Raw genomic sequence first — 19,248 nt, 5'->3', positions numbered from 1 at the left:
GGGGGGGGGGGGGGGTTGGGGTCCTGGGGCGCTCTACCTCTGGGCTGGGGTTCCGGCTGGGCCTGGGGGGCCTGGGTCCTGGCTGGTGTGCTGCCGGGATGTGGGTTGGTGCTTGCCCTGGTGCCCGGCCCTGGGCGGGGACCTTCGACGCATCGGTGGAGCTGGGGGGCCTCTTCAGTTGGTGGGTGTGTTTCTACCATCTGCAAGTGTCCTCTTTGCAGGGGGGGTCCATTACAGGAGGAGGACGGGCCTAACTTGGGTGTCTATTGTTCTATGTAGTCTGGGAGTCGACTGAATGTGGGGCCTGGTGGGCTGCCCCGGGCTCTGCGGTGGCCGGTGGGGCCGCTGCCATGGGCCCTGGTTTGGATGGGCCTGGGCCCCCAGCCCTGGGCGTTTTTTTTTGGGCAACGGGGGTGCCTATGGGGGTCAGTAGGGGAGCTGGTCCCAAGGGGGGGGTACTTCCCCCCTCTGATTATTTTTTCCCCATCCCCGATGCTTCCCTCTTCCCGCTCCATCACAACACCATACAGGTAGGGCTTTGGGGTGCAGGGGTGTTGCTGGGATGCAGGGGAGGTTTTCCTTCCCTGTCTCCTTGTGACCACCTGCATCTCAATTTTATATCACATCTTAGACACTCTCATTACTTACTGTCATGTTACACATACATATAGGGCCTTGGGGGTGGGCACACTGAATGGCGTCCAGAGGGCGGGCTGTTTAATCAGCCTTACCTCTGGTGCCAGTGCCCACTTCCCAATTTTAAGTGGCACGTAGACATTTAGGGTTCCCTTGTTTTAAAGCACTTTAGAACAACACACACCAACACTACATTAGAGCGGGAGAAGCGCTTCCTTTTTTTCCACACCCCCGTTCTCTATCCGCGGTCCAGGGCCGGGGGCTGAGAGGAGGAGCTGGCCGTTCGGTCGGGGTCTGGGCTGGTGGTCCTTTCCGCTGCTGCGGGGACCGGGGGGGGGGGTCTTTCTGTCCCCACAGCGGAGGGAAGTGGGTATATGGGGAGTGTGAGTGTGTATACTGTCTATTTTTGTGTGTCTACATGTGTGAGTGTGTGAATATTTGTTTGTATGTATGAGGGTGGGAATGTATGTTTGTGTATGTGTGTGCCTGGCTGTCTACGTTGCCGCTGGTGGGTTGTTGGTTTCTCGCTCCGGGGCGGGGCGCTCGGGTAAGCGCTGGCTCACTCGCGGCGGTCGCTGGGCGGGATCTGGCTCTCCTGGCTTGGCTGGGCACCGGCTGGTGGATGGGGGGGCCCTGGGCTCTCTGGACCCAGGGACCGGACTGCCTCGGAGTGGACGACCACCGGCGGAGCCTGCGGTCCTGTCACCACGGCCCCCTGGGGCGTCTGCACTGGGGCTGCTAGATGACCCCCCTCTGGGCTCTCCGCTGCCCCTTTCGGGGTGGGGGGGCTGTCCCTTGGGTGGTTCTCCTGAGACTCCTGTGCTCTGGGGGGCCTCTGGATGTCTGGGACCCGTGTCTCCGCCGTTTCTGCTCCATGCCTCGCGGGACGGGACTGTGGTTCCCCACACACACTATTAAACATTTACATGGAGGAGCCCTATGAACACAAGCGCGCTCACACACACAGGTGTGCACACAAACGTTCACACTGGTGTACAAACAGGTGCTCACACACACACTGTCTTTGCTGTTGCTTCAAAACAAAATGTTTATTTCAAAATATTTTATTATGTGCGCGGCTCAACAGGTTTTGGGATTTATGGTTTGCCGCGAGTCGTGCAGGTGTTGGTTGTGGCTGCGGTTTCTCTGCTGTTGTGTCTTCTGTTGTTTTTTCTCTTTTTCTTCGGCAGGTGCGGAAGCGAATTCTGACTGTATTCTCTCCCCCCTCCCACCCCCCCCTCCTTTTTTTTTTCTCTTTTCCCTTTTTTTTTTCCCTTAAATGTTTGTTTGTTTATTTATTTTTATTCTTTTTTTTTAATTATTATTATTATGATTATTTTTCTTTTTTTTTCTTTTTTGGTTGATTTTTTTTTTTTTTTACTCCCTCGGTCTTGTCTGTTATAATATGGGAAACAAACAAAATAAATTAATTAATTAATTAATTTAAAAAAAAATGGCTGTAAATGATGATAGAACAGCACATGCTCTGCTATGTGTTATCTGTGATACTGACAGGCCGAAAAAAAAAAAAAAAAGCAAGCTGAGGGCACCTAGTGATGAGGAGTTGTTAAAGCCAAACACTTTTAAAATAATCTTCACCAAAATAGACACTTTATAATTATTTGCAAAATCTGCAGCATAAAATGGTTAATTTAGTATTAATAAATTAAGGGTTTAAATTGTTAAATTGTCACAATGCTAAACATTTAAAAGCATCACTTTTAAATGCAGACGTAAATAAAAAAATATTGAATTTTACTACAATAAAATATAACATTAATCACATACTCTGTCACTATTCGGGTGTCTGTGTCAGCGTGGCATAATTGCAGAGGCACTGGTGACGATTTTTTAGGTCTTTATTTACTGTTGTCTTTAAAGTCAAATCGGGGGTTTTCCAGAAAGCAGGTTATGTGACATACCCGGGTAAGTACCTAAACACTTCTTACACACGTGTGTACAGCTTCCTGGTCATAAACCTCTGCGTGGTATTAAAGGGGAATTCCACAGAGTGGCAGGTTTGTCCTTTGTAGTAAAATCGATGACGCATATTTAATATGTAGTCATACTATTTATATACAGTACATGTATTCATCCTGCACACACACACACTTGATCCGTACATATATGACTTTCTATTTCAGGGTTTCCAAATGTAATTGGGTGCATTGATGGCAAACACATTCCTATTAAAGCTCCTTTAATAAATGAGGGAGACGATGTTAATAGAAAATCTATTCATAGTATCCATGTTCAGGAAACAACTTAATTTTGTGTGCTTAATTTTTTGCCGTGTTAAAATCATTAAACTCATTACTTTTTTAATATGTAAGGCAACTCACATCATTACTAATGATGATGCAAAATGGTCAGGATCTGTGCATGATGCCAGAATTTTCCACAAGTCATCATTATGCCAGACATTTCAGCAGGGTATGTTTTGCTATATACAATGTGTTTTTTTTTCTTTCTTTTTACTATATTTGTATATTTGTATTGTACACTTGAATCATTACAGGACAGTACAATGGTTACTTGCTGGGGGACAGAGGATACCCTTGTCTGCCCTATTTAATGACCCCCTACCCACTATAAGAGGAGAAAGCCACCCTCCTTACGCTGAAAAAAATGATACTTTGGATCAACTTTAAGAAATTGCTTCAATTTGTTACCAGCTATTTTTTTTACTTTCTCTCAAATCAAATGTTATTTTTATTTAAGGTTTATCTTTTTTTATTACCAACACATGCACCCGTAAATATTATAAAAATAAAATAACATAAGTTACTAATTATGCTGCAGTGCTATCTTATTTTTCCCGGAGCTGTTTATATGTATAACAGTGGGTGTGATGAGCTGCTGAAGGACATTAGCTGCTCAGTTTTATTAAACGTCGTGTCACAGAACCAGTCGCCGTGCTTTTAAAGACTTTGTTGCACCTGATTTTTTTCAGTCATGCAAGAAGCTTCCTCTCTTTTTTTTTTGTCTGAAAAGTGCTTTTACGTAATATGCTGCTTAATTTTCTGGCCTACAGATATGTTCCTGTAAGATGATTTTTTTGGTTGGAATACAAATTTTTGGAAATCAATTTTTAACAATGTTTGTTCCCTAAAACAACAACTAAAAAAAAGAACAGACAGGCCTTTGATCCACACTCACACACACACTCACACACACACACTGTTTACCTGTTGCACACCTCTGGGACTTTCCACATTGTTCTGCTCGTGTTTGGACATCATTGGACTTATTATTCACACAGATGAGGACTAACTGCACTCAGCTGTAACTTATCCTAACTTATACACTCAACAACTCACACACTGGGACTTTAAATTCTATTTTATTACTTGTACATAATCTATTTGCGCAGTAACCAAAATGTAATTTGCAAAGAAGAGTAATTTGTGAGCACACAATGTGAACCCTGGCTGTGCACAGCAGATCTACTGCTCATACACAGGTACGTGTAGACCGACATTCTCACTAACCTGATTTATAAACATAGAAAATGTAATTTTTACCAGTGGGGAAAAAACAGAATGGTGTCAATCTGGTTTTAAAATCCTTCATTTGGGATTAAGGGGTGTACTCTGAGAGAGAGATCATTAATTTCTCAATAGAGAAATAAATATGTTTTATATACTGTATATGTTCCTTCTAGAACGGCTCTGTATCTGTACATATCCTAGTGTAGGTGATTAATGTTATATTTTATTCATAGAATTCAGCTTTTTTGTTTTAAATCCTGTTGTGTATCAGTAAGAAGGTGTGTACGATATAGAAGGAAGGAAAAACTTGCAAAAACAATGTAAAAGAAAAAACTAAAATTTTTATTTAATATTTTCTTATTTAGCTTTACTTTTTAAACTGAGGTTTCTGTATGTTTAGTTTAGCAATAATTAAATAAATTAGGCACGTTTTCTTTTTTTTTTTCTACTCGATTACAGCAACGTTGGTTCAGAAAAGCAGCTCATTTAGATGGTGTTTTTGTATGGAATTCCGTGGGGCTCACATTCTTACATAATCATGTTTTTTGCATTAATTACAGGGTATTCGCCATTTTTAGCTGCAACTTTTACAGCATTTAGCAAATAATTAAAAAGCATGTATTTTTGTATGTGGAGATCATTAGTAATCTTTCAAAGATGCATACGCAACATGCATGCTGTATATGTACTACTCTAACTACGGTTCGGAAGGTCCCAGGTTCAAATCCCACAATCACCAAGTTGTCCTTAACTATGGAACTCCAAAGTGTTCAAAATTAAATAAATAAATAGGACATGAAGAAATAAATAACTCTATGAATAAATAACACACATACTTGTAATATGAAAATGACATTGTGAAATTATGGAACATATTTTTGGGGAAAAAAGCTTATTATTGTGAAATATATATAATTTTTCCCAATAACAGAGATTATTGCAGAGGCATTTTACTTAATTCCAGCTGTTTTTAATTCAAAATGTTATTTTTTCAAAGTCAGTTTTTATTTAAAAATCCTGTTTTTCATGATGGCCTATTTATTTAATGCGACTTTTCAGCAGATTGAGTCGTTCTGTCAATCAGCGCCAGTGGGTTGGACCTGCGCGCCTATTGGCTGATCCTTTAACATCGATTAGTTTCCCTGGATACAGTACCTGCTCCGCGGACCAGCGCTACAGCTAGCAATAACGTGCTAGGCTCAGTGGCGGACTGGCCGTCTGGAGCTCCAGGTGTGTGTGTGCGCGTGAGGAGGTGTGTGTGTGCGCGTTAGGAGGTGTGTGTGTGCGCGTTAGGAGGTGTGTGTGCTATCTTATTTTTCCCGGAGCTGTTTATATGTATAACAGTGGGTGTGGTGAGCTGCTGAAGGACATTAGCTGCTCGGTTTTATTAAACGTCGTGTCACAGAACCAGTCGCCGTGCTTTTGATGACTTTGTTGCACCTGATTTTTTTTTCAGTCATGCAAGAATCTTTCTCTCTTTTTTTTGTCTGAAAAGTGCTTTTACGTAATATGCTGCTTAATTTTCTGGCCTACAGATATGTTCCTGTAAGATGATTTTTTTGGTTGGAATACAAATTTTTGGAAATCAATTTTTAACAATGTTTGTTTCCTACTAAAACAACAACTAAAAAAAAGAACAAACAGGCCTTTGATCCACACACACACACACACACACACACACACACTGCTTACCTGTTGCACACCTCTGGGACTTTCCACATTATTCTGCTCGTGTTTGGACATCATTGGACTTATTATTCACACAGATGAGGACTAACTGCTGTAACTTATCCTACACTCAACACCTCCCACACTGGGACTTTAAATTCTATTTTATTACTCGTACATAGTGTACATTTTCCAGCTAAACATTTCTATACTTGTGAAATATTTTCTCTTCTTTAATATTTAATTTCTTTATTTGAATACTCTTATTTTTTGTTGTTGTAAATTTTAGGTCATGTGCAGTTGTATAAGCATTTGACTCCATATCATATTGTGTGTGACCGTGTAAGTGACGAATAAAATTTGAATTTGTATTTGAATACACACATATACACACGGTCAGTCATAACATTGTTATATACTGCTCAAAACAATAAAGGGAACACTTAGTCCCAGTTTGACTTGAACCATGCATACACATATGAGAGGCGTTCAAGTCAAACTAGGACTAAGTGTTCCCTTTATTTTTTTGAGCAGTATACTTATATGTGAAGTGAATAACATGGATTACCACCTATACAGTATGCCAGTAAAAAAAGCAGTATTAAAATCTGTAAGGATAGTGGGAATCATCATAGTCGAGGAGGAAATGGAGTCGAGAAAAAATAATTGAAATATGCACAGTAGAACTCATGGCTATGTTTACTAGTGAAAGTTACACAATGTGAGAAAAACTAAACTAAGGAGGAATTGAAACTAAACTGCTGTGTAACCATAAGAAACCCACTTAGTGAGACTGAAAAAAGGCTTCAGTTTGCTAGGGAGCATAAAGAATGGACTGTAGAGCGATGGAAAAAGGTCATGTGGTCTGATGAGTCCAGATTTACCCAGTGTTATGATCTCGGGTTGCTCCTGTTTGTCAGATCTGGGTTCAGTAATGTTATATGGGAATAAAATGAAGTCAGATGATGATCTGAATGTACTGAATGACCAGGATTTTCCACCAACGTTTTTTTTTCTTCCCTGGTGGCACGGCCATACTCTAAGATGATGATGCTAGGGTTAATCGGGCTCTAATTGTGAAGGAGTGGTCCAGGGAGCATGAGACATTATTTTCACATCACAGAATCCGGACCTTAACCCCATTGAGAATCTTTGGGATGTGCTGGAGAAGTGCATAAAAGCTTTGCTTTTTCTCCCTATGCACTAAACAGGTGATGCCGGTCTGGCTGAAGACTTGATGCTAATTAATTGAAAAACTGTCTATATGACGATGGTATTGAGCTTCTGGGTCCATGTCATCTCCAGACCTAAACCCAACAGTAGTGATGTTACTACTGTGACACAGAACCTCCGAAGCTTGTATTGAGCAGAAGGGGGCGTGTCCAATGAAGCGTGTCGGTTCCCTGAGAGTCATGTGACCAATGATAGATTGAGCTTCGTGTTTGCAGGAATCACGTGACTGAATCAATATACAGTATGAAGATTTTTGTTCTTAAATTTATAACCCTTTTTTTTTGCATTTCACAATAAACTTTACATTTACTTCGTATATAATATATAAAGAAGCAACATGCATGCAAGGTACATAGGTTTTTTTATCTCCTCTATTAATTTTCTTAATTGTGTGTTTTATTCTTTGGTTTGTGTATTTATGTATTCTGTATCTGGCAAATATATTTATTTTGTTCAAATATTCCAAACAGTGGCTTGTTAATTGTATTTATGTTTATAATTAAAAAAGAAAGAAAGTAAGAAAGACAGAAAAGGCCTTCCCTATTTCTTCTCCACTTTTCCTTTGTATTCTAGATCTTCAGTTAATTTTCATAGAGATGGTGATTATGTGCGTAACCATTTCCTTGAACAGTGAAATACTGTACTGCAGCTGCATGAACATATCAATTGTGCTGTTTGCAATGTTACAATCTATTTGCGTGGTAACCAAAATGTCATTTGCAAAGAAGATACAATTGGTTGGCTAACAAGTTTTTGACGTCATTTCTGTGCATGCTGAATGGTGCAAATTTTCGCGCCGTTTCTCTGGGACAGTCCCTCTCTCTTCACAGGAAGTGTTTGGTGCCTTTTGACATAAACAGTTGAGCTTAAGTAAGAGCACACAATGTGAACCCTGGCTGTGCACAGCAGATCTACTGCTCATACACAGGTACGTGTAGACCGACATTCTCACTAACCTGATTTATAAACAAAGAAAATGTAATTTTTACCAGTGGGGAAAAAACAGAATGGTGTCAATCTGGTTTTAAAATCCTTCATTTGGGATTAAGGGGTGTACTCTGAGAGAGAGATCATTAATTTCTCAATAGAGAAATAAATATGTTTTATATACTGTATATGTTCCTTCTAGAACGGCTCTGTATCTGTACATATCCTAGTGTAGGTGATTAATGTTATATTTTATTCATAGAATTCAGCTTTTTTGTTTTAAATTACCTCAGTAAGAAGGTGTGTACGATATAGAAGGAAGGAAAAACTTGCAAAAACAATGTAAAAGAAAAAAACTTAAATTTTAAAAAGGAAAACTGTGGAATTTAATCTTTTCCCATTTAGCTTTACTTTTTAAACTGAGGTTTCTGTATGTTTAGTTTAGCAGTAATTAAATAAATTAAGCATGTTTTCTTTTTTTTTTTCATCTACTCGATTACAGCAACGTTGGGTCAGAAAAGCAGCTCATTTAGATGGTGCTTTTGTACGGAATTCCGTGGGGCTCACATTCTTACATAATCATGTTTTTTGCATTAATTACAGGGTATTCGCCATTTTTAGCTGCAGCTTTTACAGCATTTAGCAAATAATTAAAAGCATGTATTTTTGTATGTGGAGATCATTAGTAATCTTTCAAAGATGCATACGCAACATGCATGCTGTATATGTCCTGTGTCTGTTTAGAGTATCACTACTCTAACTACGGTTCGGAAGGTCCCAGGTTCAAATCCCACAATCACCAAGTTGTCCTTGAGCAAGGTCCTTAACTATGGAACTCCAAAGTGTTCAAAATTAAATAAATAAATAGGACATGAAGAAATAAATAACTCTATGAATAAATAAGACACATACATGTAATATGAAAATGACATTGTGAAATTATGGAAAATATTTTGGGGAAAAAAAGCTTATTATTGTGAAATATATATAATTTTTCCCAATAACAGAGAACATTGCAGAGGCATTTTATTTAATTCCAGCTGTTTTTAATTCAAAATGTCATTTTTTCAAAGTCAGTTTTTATTTAAAAATCCTGTTTTTCATGATGGCCTATTTATTTAATGCGACTTTTCAGCAGATTGAGTCGTTCTGTCAATCAGCGCCAGTGGGTTGGACCTGCGCGCCTATTGGCTGATCCTTTAACATCGATTAGTTTCCCTGGATACAGTACCTGCTCCGCGGACCAGCGCTACAGCTAGCAATAACGTGCTAGGCTCAGTGGCGGACTGGCCGTCTGGAGCACCGGGGGTTCTCCCGGTGGGCCGCTGGTCAATGTGGCGGCCCAGTCAGTCCAGTGGCGGCCGGCCCATAGGGGGCGCTGGGGCACCGCCCTCCCTGATAAGAGGGGCTAAAAATGTAAAATATATTTTTTACAAATTAAGTTTTTAAATTCGGTTTACCCACCAGTATGTGCCTACATGCGATATGAATAACATATACAACATTTCCCACCTAGTGACATTCATTCACCAGTGAATTTCCACAGACAGACTTGTATCGTTTCTGTCATGGGGCGCTGAGAAAAAGCGCCCCTGAGTGCAGCCAAATAGCCCGTCATGTAGCTGTTGCTAGGGTAAATTAATAAATATGCGGCCAATCAGGTTCTCAGAATTTTATGGTCTTGGGGCGCTGGAAATTCTGCCCCAAGCCGCAGAAAATACCGCGAGATTTAAGGGTTTTTTTTTTCTTTTGAGGCGCGGCCAATCAGAGAGAGGCGCGGTCAATCAGAGTAATGATGGCGAACTTAACGAGCGAAGAGCAGTTTCCACCAAATTCGGTGAGATCCTTATTAATATACCCGTTTTAGACTGTTGTGTTAAATTGCATTTTTAAAACTGTTTTTCTTTGTGTGAACCACTTTGAGATGCAACTTTGCTTGAAAGGTGATCCAGCTGATCATACCCTTTGATGTTGATTATTGTATTTGATACTCTCTGAAGCATGCATGGCGTATTATACAATGGAAATTTGTTCATTTACTTTATCTGTGAAACTGGTGATTTTGAGGAGGAGATTAAATCATTACTGTTAATTGTAATCATCGTCTGACTGTTGATTTTAATTCTTATATTGGACTAAGCAAAGAAATATTTTGTCACATCAGCCCCACCAGGAAAAATTTTCACCAGCCGCCACTGGTCAGTACGTAAATTTATTTTAAAAATGATGGAAACTATAATATTCCATCTCTTTGAGCATACGCCGAGCGTGTGTTTTGTAACGGCCAAAACTATGTTGTATATCACATCATGTATGTACAGTATGTTGCTCTTTATGAGTTACTGCGCGTGAGGAAGTGTGTGCGCGTGAGGAGGTGTGTGTGTGTGTGTGTGCGCGTAAGAAGGTGTGTGTGTGTGTGTGCGCGTGAGGAGGTGTGTGTGTGTGCGCGTGAGGAGGTGTGTGTGTGCGCGTGAGGAGGTGTGTGTGCGCGCGTGAGGAGGTGTGTGTGCGCGCGTGAGGAGGTGTGTGCGCGCGTGAGGAGGTGTGTGTGCGCGTGAGGAGGTGTGTGTGTCTGTGCGCGTGAGGAGGTGTGTGTGTCTGTGCGCGTGAGGAGGTGTGTGTGTGCGCGTGAGGAGGTGTGTGTGTGCGCGTGAGGAGGTGTGTGTGTGCGCGTGAGGAGGTGTGTGTGCGCGTGAGGAGGTGTGTGTGCGCGTGAGGAGGTGTGTGTGCGCGTGAGGAGGTGTGTGTGCGCGCGTGAGGAGGTGTGTGTGCGCGCGTGAGGAGGTGTGTGTGCGCGTGAGGAGGTGTGTGTGCGCTTGTGAGGAGGTGTGTGCGCGTGAGGAGGAGAAAACAGAGCAGGAGCTGAGCCCCCCTCACTTTTAAGTTACAGAGGGAGAGATATGGATCATCTCTTGATACAGCAAAGAATAAATAATTGCCATGGATGAAAAAAAAAAAAGAAAAGGTGGAGCTGAAAATTTATGCGACAAAAATAAAAAGCTTTAAAAGCAGATTCTGTGAAATTCTTCAAATTAACAGATTCTGCCTTTTGCGTGAGGGAAGTGAGCTTACACTGATTGGAAATTACAGTTCCACAGGCTCTGACAGCTCTAACATTACGGTCAGGGACAGAGAGTCTGGATCCAGCAGCCTCAGGGTCAGTGATGACGATGACCAACTCCCCTTCTGTACCCAGCACCTCTCCCCTTCTGTACCCGAGCCAAGTGAAAATCAACTGAACAGATAAACTGGAATAAAATCAGAGGCAGCATTAGCTCTTTAATTAGTTACTCATATTAATTATTATTGTAGACAATATTAATTCAAAATAGGGCCAAGAAAATATTATTTTAAAATAATATTGACTACAATAATAATTACTAGCATGAGCTGATGCTGCTACTGATTTTATTCCAGATGACCTGTTCAGTTTGATTGGCATCATTTTCACTCTGGTCGAGAAGGGGAGAGGTGTTGGTCATTATTTAAATCTGATTTCTTTCAATTCAGTACCCTCTCCTGCTCATATCTTGCACTTACATCCACGATTTGTTTTTCCAATGTTGGGGCTTTGATACATGTCCTGGCACCTGGATGAGGGCTTGGTTGTGATGATGGCGCTGTAACCGTGAGGGACTCACAGCATGGTATGCAGTAGGGCATGGTTCTGGCATTGCATGGTATGAACAAGGATCTGATTCTCGGTCAGTATGGCTTAATTTAGGTTTCTTAGGGAATTACTAAAAGCAGAACAGTGCTCAGGTAAAACAAGACAGAGCTGAAGGAAACATCTCTGAGTTAACAGGAAAAATCTCTGGTGTTGGTCATCATCAGCAGGTACTGGTTCATCATCACTGACCTGCTGCACTTGCAGCTTACACTGATTGGTGTATACTTGCTTGCTGATACACTGAGTGGTGTATCTTACACTGACTGCATCAAGATGATCCTCCATGACCTGCTAAAATATTGTCTTTATAGTTTTATATGTTGTTTGTCCTAATGTTCTTTCCTTTGTTTTACAAATATGACCCAATATACACTACCGTTCAAAAGTTTGGGGTCACTTGCTAATTTCTTTATTTTTGTTTAGTGATTTATTTTCTACATTCTACAACAATACTGGGGATTTTAAACTATAAAATAACAAATATGGAATTAGGTAATTATGTAACAACAAGAAAACCAACAGTTAGTTGTTATTTTAAGACACAGAGGTCGGCCTTTCTGTAATAGTTCTTGCAAGAACAGTATTGTCAAGTGCATTTGCGAAATTCGTCAAGCACCATAATGAAACTGGCTCTCATGAAGGCCGTCCCAGGAGGGCGAGACCAAAACCTACCTCTGCCGCAGACCAGAAGTTCATTTAGAGTTATCAGCCTGAAAAATGACCAATTAACAGCACCTGAGATTAGAGACGTTATGAAGTTTTTACAGAGCAGAAGTAGCAGAAACATCTCACCATTAACTGTTCAAAGGAGATTAATGCATTTTTTGGACGCCTTCAGCCTTTACAATGTAGAAAGACATAAAAATCAGGAACCATCATGGAGTTAGAAAGTGTTCCAAAACTTTTGAACGGTAGTGTATGTACAGTGATACTTTAAATAATATACTTAAAAAGCATTTATTTCTGTATTGAGTTATATTTTTATTTTAGTAGGTTGTGTGCTAAGTCAAAAGTCACGGAAGATGGTGGACTGGTGTAAACAGTTATGGTCATTTTAGCAGATCAGATAGAGAGGGATAGTTTACCAGTAGACACTGTACTGCCACCTACTGCATAGAATACGTATTGCACCATTAGACCTAACTCGATACTTCATGCGCTAATACTTACGTCTGAATAAAGGAGCAACCAATCACACAGCTGGCTCCGCCCTATCGCTCTTGATTATCGCATTATAAAAAATAGGCCATCGTGAAAAACAGGATTTTGAAATAAAAACTGACTTTAAAAAAATGACATTTTGAAATAAAAAAAAAGAATTAAATAAAATGCCTGCAATAATAGAGTGCAATATATTTCACAATAATGAGCTTTTTTTCAAAAAAATTTCCATTATTTCACAATATCATTCTCATATTACATGTATGTGTCTTATTTATTCAAAGAGTTATTTATTTCATCATGTCCTATTTATTTATTTAATTTTGAACACTTTGGAGTTCCATACTTAACCCTCTACTGTTCAGATGTATAATGAGATAAAAATGTAAGTCGTTCTGGATAGGGGCGTCTGCCAAATGACTAAATGTAAATGTACCACTAAATGCTACTGGAAACAGTGAGGCATGAGGGATATGATGTTATATTACATCAGCATCAGACTGGCACATCACATGATGAGATCGGTTTAATGGGTTAATATACAAGTTACAGTGATACCAATGCTGCTGTTCCAAGCATCTTAAATAAGATGAATATAAAGTAAAGCCTACAGCACTGTTGCCGATGCCATTGCAAACACTTTCAGTTTTCATAATATTAATTTTATATTAAACGTGTATAATAATGATAATATCATTATTGATTTTAATTGATTTTAACTTTTTTATTTTAATATCACAGTTTAATTTCATGGTTGTTGTTTTTTTTTCCTGTCATTGTTTTGTTTTTGTTTTTTCTCATAAATGTGCAGTGACATGGTAATAATCTCATAAACTCTTTTTTATTCTTTAACAGTCAACATGGATGCTAAGAAAAATTTTCTGAAGAAACACATGGGAGAGATTGTTCAAGACATAAGAAACCCAATTGAATTGGCTGATACTCTGTTTGCCAAAAAATATATCAATAATGAAATGTACGCAAAGATCCGAGTCAATAAGACCGAACAAGAGAAAACCCGTGAAATTTATACCTTTCTCAAAAGCGAAGAGCAGTTTGCCTGCACATACGATTGGTTGAAGAAGAACGAGGTTGAGGTGTTTAAGAAACTGGGTAAGCCTACTGAAGAAGCTTTAAAAATTTAAAATTTGTTCGGTATCACAGGAACGCTCATAAATATGCATGAAGGTTTTTAGTAACATGCTTTTCACATTGTAAAAATATTTATTTCACTTAGTTTGAAGGTTTGTGACAGTCTTGTATTTGCTTCACACAGAAAAGAGCGACAGGGAGACTGAATCACCACAGAGTAAGTTACAGTTATATTTGTATTAAAGGGTTGTATTCAGAGTCAGCACTAAAGTAGCCCATGATCTAGCACATTATTATTTAAAAAAAAAAATACTCTGATAATTAGTCAAATTATTTAAATCTGATTTCTTTCAATTCAGTACCCTCTCCTGCTCATATCTTGCACTTACATCCACGATTTGTTTTTCCAATGTTGGGGCTTTGATACATGTCCTGGCACCTGGATGAGGGCTTGGTTGTGATGATGGCGCTGTAACCGTGAGGGACTCACAGCATGGTATGCAGTAGGGCATGGTTCTGGCATTGCATGGTATGAACAAGGATCTGATTCTCGGTCAGTATGGCTTAATTTAGGTTTCTTAGGGAATTACTAAAAGCAGAACAGTGCTCAGGTAAAACAAGACAGAGCTGAAGGAAACATCTCTGAGTTAACAGGAAAAATCTCTGGACCAACAGAAAGTATTTTGCACAACAAGAAACATCTCTGCGCTAACATGGCTAACAAGTTATAGCTCTGGGCTAACAATGATTAGAAATAGTTTGTGACAGGGGGGGCACAGGGGGGAACTGTGTAGTAGTTAGCACTACTCGTGATAATATGAATATTGAAATATGTTAAATAGCAAAAGCAGATGTATATGTATACCCCTTCATTTGAGCTGAGGACATGCAAGAAATATGCAAAAAGTTTAAGATCAAAATCACATATAGCACATTTCAATCAAACTCTGAGTATTAACTTCAGAGTATCACTTAAGTCTGTAGTTATGCCTGTGGTCTCAATACAAATGTCACTATACAGTACTGTATATATATATATAATTTTGTATGGTTCGTTAGGAACCCTAGTAATTATCCCTCTTTTTTTTCCACACTGAAAAAAATAAATCTGAGATGTTGTAAATGTAGCATAATTAAATCTGTGTAATCAACAACAAATAATTAAGTTTGTACGTTTACATAAATATATCTAAGTTAGAAATTTATCTGCATTTGTTAAGAACACAAGACAATGTGCATTTTTCCTTAACATATATTTTTTACGTAATCCCTGACAATCTTTTTAAGTGCACACACACAACAAGCAATAATCTTGTTCATTTTACTCTGTTTAAATAAAACTGCCTGCCCATGGAAAAAGCATGGGAAACCTCGTATCAAATTAAAAGTGTACCAAAGCCTCACTGCGGTAGGAAACAACTCTTTGGAGCATTATGTTCACCTCGTGTGCTAAAAGTTTTAACAAGCAGAAGACGACCTGTGGATTCAGGTCCAAGTGCACTTTGAAGGAACTGTGGATGTTCAGGAGTGTATGCATGGGTTGTTTTTTCTACCCAAGCGCTGGGTTTCCTCTGTTGGGTCATTTTTCTGGGTTATTTACAGAGAGTTGAGTAGTTTTTGTGTAACTCAGCTGCTGGGTTGAAGTTTGCTTGGCTCCTCCCCCAAAGTTCACCGGTGGATTCAGCGGCTGTCAGTCAGAGCTTCGTGTCTCTCTTGAGCTCCCACACCGCTGATGACGGTTCATTTAAGGGAAAATGGCGTTAAATACAAGGTCTGTATTCACATGTTCACTCACCTAAGTCACATATGACTGAAATATTATTACTATATATAACATTTATTACTGTTACCGTGTTAAGGTTACACTTAAACTTTCAGGCTGGTCTGAGGTAAGATAATTTAGCTGACAATAGCTGCTATAGTTAGCCAAAGAACCCCACCTGTGTGTGAAGAAAACGGATAAGATGTCTGAGCTTTTTATCTTTCGCTAAACTGTAACTGTAGTATTAGCATGACGCAGGCACTTAGTTAGGTTGTTAGCGTTAGCAAACACATTAACATTAGAACTTCATTAATCTCACTGTTTGAGACAATAAAATGCTGGGGTGTTACAAAACACTGACCCTCTCACAAATATACACACCTGCTAACCTCCCGTTTTTCACTAGTTAGTAATTTACTCCGAGGTCAAGTTTCTCCCGCGTTATAACAATATTTTACACCTTTCCCCCTTTGGCAAGTATGCAAATGTATCACCAGTAATTGCATGTTAACCAGGTAGCCCTCTTTAACCAAAGTTCCTTGTGATTCAGGCTAAATTAACTATCAGTCAATGCACCAACTACAGGAAAAAGTAGAGCTGTACAGATAACTACTAGATGGAAGTATTAATATTTTGGTGACTGTAATGTGCCCGTTTGACTCCAGCTATGACATTTTTTCGGGTAATTAGCTTAAAATCAATTCAGACCACAAGATCAACTAGTCTGACATAAAGAGCTTTATCCTAAAAGCCATGCTTATTTTGCTGTTTTATTGTTGGTAGTAGCTGTCTCCATGTTTTTATTTCAGGTTACCTATACCCTATCTTAATGGACAGCTTTGTCATTTTTTATTTAGTATCAATCCTATTACACACTAAATTAATAGTCTTATTCAGTTTAATCTTTGCTATTCAACAAAATGTTTACTTTCTTTTCTTTCTTTCTTTCTAAGGTTGGAACCAACATGGTGGAATACCTCCAGCAGGCTGAAGGGTCAAGGCCGTACCCCCACATCCTGATGTTGGGAGATAATGACCAGCGCTGCTCTCAGGCATTCGTCATTCTGGTGGGACAGGCTCTGGAGCAATGCACACTACTTGGGGTGGTTGATGTGTGCTTCAAGGCATTTTATATTTTTTACATTAACTATCCAAAGCAGTGTGCTCCTGTAGAGGACTTTTTGTAATGTTGCTATGAAATAACGAGGCCTATTTACAAAGTCATAGACAGTGTTTGTATGTTAAATAGAGACCAGGGCTGGATAGTTTTGTTCTGCAGAAAAGATATCTAATGTCACAGAGAGATCCTGCTCTGTAGAAGCTGCCTCAGCCTATTTGTGTTATTACTCCATTCTGCCCTTGTGAGTAATAGTATAGTAATGATGTCGCTGTTGATTATCTGTTCTTGTGCTTTTAAAAAATAAATATTTTTTCCAATAATATTTAATAGGATGTTGTTTATTGCATATATGCATGGTTTGCAAAACTTGGAAGATTATTTGTAATGGATAAGTATATCAAAGTAATTTAACTGTTTAATAGACATGGGTAATTTTTTTTTCTACAGATTCACTATAAACAAATAACCCATTTTGCTGGGTAAAATTAATCCATCATTATAGTTAAATATGCATTTGGTTTAAATATTTAACCCATCTTGCTGGGTTAAATTAACCCAGCAATATTAACCCAGTATTTTTTTGGGTGGTTCTTACTTCAAGTTTTGTGCTGGATGAAGTTGCATTTCAAAGTACAAAATTACACAACTGGTATTTTAACTATAATATATAAGAAATGCCTAACTAGATAATGTAAGTATATGTAACTTTAAAATGAGATTAGGACATTTAATAAAACAAAGTAGCCCCACTCCAAGTAATATGGAAACTTAAAAAATAAAAATAAAAATTCAATTAAAAATACATATTTTAAACTCTTAAAGTTAAGTAGAGCATGGACACAAAAAAATTACTAGGGAAATTATTAAATTAAGTAGGGTTTACTTGCGAAATTAAATAGACTTAACTAGAAAAAATATTTTTTACATAAAGAAACGTAAGTAGTAAATACAAAGAATAGTCTTGTTTGAACTACATAATAATCTGATTCAAAAAGTTACCTTTTTAAGGTATTTTTAATTTTTTAAGTAAATCAGGCTAGATATTTTTATCAGTGCATGGTAATGTTAAACATCACATGGAATTGCTCACCAATAAAAGACCCAGGGCATTTATATGGTCATATTCATAGCTTCAACACAGCACTACCTACTGTACCTAAACACACTCGTGAACACATAAACCCCTTACATTTACTGTTGGCAGGTTAAAACCACATCATTTACATTTACTGTGGCATTTGTCAGATGCCCTTATAAGATCAAAGCTTATAAGTGCTTTGAAGTCTCTTTCATTCAATAAATTCTTATCCTGGTTCACTAGGTTTTGTTGTTACTTTACGTACTTAATACAAGGTAGATCTTTAGATGTTAGTTCATTTAATGAAACTTTATCCCAGCGAAACTAAAGGAATTAAATACTACAAGATTGAATACAGAAAGAGAAAAGAAGAGGGTAAAGTAATGTGCCTTGTGGGACACCAGTGGAGAATATTTTTAGAGCAGATGTGGATCCCCTCCAAGTTACCTTATATGACTAATGCCGTGCTTTGCCATAGAATCCAAGACTTATATGGTTGGACAAGAAAGTTAACCATGTCACACACTGAATAAAGGTAGATGTGGATAAGGAAAGATGAGAGTTTGGCTGGTCTTGCAGTATGGCACTTCTCATTGATGGCTTAAATGTGGTCTCTGTTGAATGCTGATTTGAATCCACTCATCACTCACTTACTCATCGTCCATACCACTTTATTCTGTATTCAGGGTCACGGAGACCTAGCCTATCCCATGAGGAAACGCCAATTAGCCCAACCTGCATATCTTTGGACTGTGGAAGGAAACCGGAGTTGATTTGAATCCAGACTGGTTATAAGCTTGAATGTGGTGTGAAAGACAAAGAAACAGTTGATTGTAGAGAATGCATTGTAGAGATTGATGATGGCTGTAAGAAAGTGGTGGAGTTCTTGTGAGAAGGATTTGTGGCTGGGTGGTAAGATTGTACGTAGGATGAGATGGTATTGCACAATCTCTTCTGTTGCCAGGTGAGAACCACGTCACTAACTGATCCAGAATGCAGCAGCACGTCTCGTTTTTAACCTCCCCAAGTTCTCCCACACCACCCCACTCCTCCGCTCCCTGCACTGGCTTCCTGTAGCTGCCAGCATCAAATTCAAAACGCTGATGCTTGCCTACAAAGCTAAAAATGGCCCAGCACCCACTTACCTCTCTGCGCTAATTACACCACGCACTGCACCAGGCTCCCTCCGATCCTCCAGCACTGCTCGCCTCATCCCATCATCTCTCAGGGATCGAGGGCGGCATTCATCCAGGCTCTTTTCTGTTCTGGCACCTAGGTGGTGGAATGAACTTCCTCTTCCTTTTCATTTTGAATTGATTTATCAATTTGAATAAGTAATCACTGTGAACTCTGAATACAGCCCTTTTTATTTTAGTTTGTTTTACATGCTATATCTTTCATTTTGATTTT

At 39.1% G+C, this 19,248-nt stretch overlaps 1 protein-coding gene across 2 annotated transcripts in view; it reads left to right on the top strand.

Moving 5' to 3' along the window:
* LOC128514890 (uncharacterized) overlaps positions 1-19,248 on the top strand; it is a 53,323-nt gene that overhangs the window by 20,661 nt on the left and 13,414 nt on the right. The window contains exons 1-3 of one of the 2 annotated variants that reach the window (XM_053488789.1): positions 7,887-7,956; positions 13,642-13,899; positions 14,063-14,095. The gene's annotated coding sequence lies outside the window, so the exon portion shown is untranslated. Of the gene's footprint in view, positions 1-7,886; positions 7,957-13,641; positions 13,900-14,062; positions 14,096-19,248 lie in introns of those variants that run through there. The other variant, XM_053488788.1, reaches the window with a different exon arrangement.

This window comes from Clarias gariepinus, chromosome 27, assembly GCF_024256425.1.
Source record: "Clarias gariepinus isolate MV-2021 ecotype Netherlands chromosome 27, CGAR_prim_01v2, whole genome shotgun sequence".
Classification (NCBI taxonomy): Eukaryota; Metazoa; Chordata; class Actinopteri; order Siluriformes; family Clariidae; genus Clarias; species Clarias gariepinus.
The sequence above is the reverse complement of the archived record's forward strand: the minus strand, read 5'-3'. Positions and strand labels throughout refer to the sequence as shown.